Source organism: Sorex fumeus, unplaced genomic scaffold, assembly GCF_029834395.1.
Source record: "Sorex fumeus unplaced genomic scaffold, SorFum_2.1 ptg000134l, whole genome shotgun sequence".
Classification (NCBI taxonomy): Eukaryota; Metazoa; Chordata; class Mammalia; order Eulipotyphla; family Soricidae; genus Sorex; species Sorex fumeus.
In genome coordinates, this window is record NW_026606191.1 from 2,860,815 (window position 1) to 2,862,007 (window position 1,193).

The following is a 1,193-nucleotide window of genomic DNA, read 5'->3' on the forward strand; positions in this document are numbered from 1 at the left end:
CTTAAGGGTGGAATTGCATCTAAGGATGTATTTTCCTTTGCTTAGTTCATATTCATCTAAACAATCTTAGGACTTAATCTTTCTGTTCATTTTGAATGGACACAGTAAGAGATCTATTAACCTTATAGGGTGGCTCTATTGGGGATATTTCCTATAGATCCCAGACTACACTCCTCAGGACAGGTTAGTCCTTCCTAATCCCAGCAGGATCCTTATCCAGTTGCTTATGTTTGGGTCATTTCGTAATTGTTATGGTGCTTACCTGTCCCTTTTCAATGCCAGGTAGCTCACAGCTCTCCTGGGCCCATCCAGTCTCTTGCTTTTGGGGTGCTCAGAACAATGGGCAGCTGAGGCTTAAGTCTCATAAATATGGCAATGCCCAGGAGTGTATAGTAACTCTAAAGTTACAAAAGCATAACATTGTCTTCCTTTGCTATACAAAGCTGAGGACTGGGGGCATGGTCCTCCCAATCCTCCCAGCACAATCTTCCCAACATAGGACTTCACTGGTCCTTGTCCAGGAGCAAAATGTTTACTTGTCTAAAGTAAACTGCAGAGGACATGAAGGAAAAAGAAAGTCAAAATTTCACTTACAAAATCCAGAGATCTCTGAAGAATCTGACTTTACAATTCACAGGTTCTGGTGAGGGGAAATGGGTGATTAGCGGATAGGGGAAGCAGAGCACCGAAGTTAAAAATGAATACTAAGGAAATGGAAGTGATTCAGGAGCATTGGGAAGGGTGTTACTCAGTAAGCCTAAGCAACTTGTAGCAGAGGAGAAATAATGAAGCAGTGTTAATCCTAAATTGTTCAGAATTATAATCCAACAAGGGAAAGGGTTGTGGTGTTTGTTTGTTTTAAGCCAGATAGTTTTGGTTTTTCAGGGGTAAGGACATTTGCTCAGGGATCATCCTGGATGTGCTAGGAGCACATTTTTTTAGGGTCAGAGCCATAGTACAGCGAGTAAGCACTTAAGCATCCATGCGATCAACCCAAGTTCCATCCCTGCATCCCATATGGTCCCTAACAGAGTGATCCCTGAGTGCCAAGCTAGGAGTAAGCCCCGAATCTGCCGTTTGTGACCCCAAAATAAAAATCACACAAAGACACGTATACACACACACACACACACACACACACACACACACGTGCACACACAAGAAAGATGCAAAAGCAGGAAAGAACAATAGGG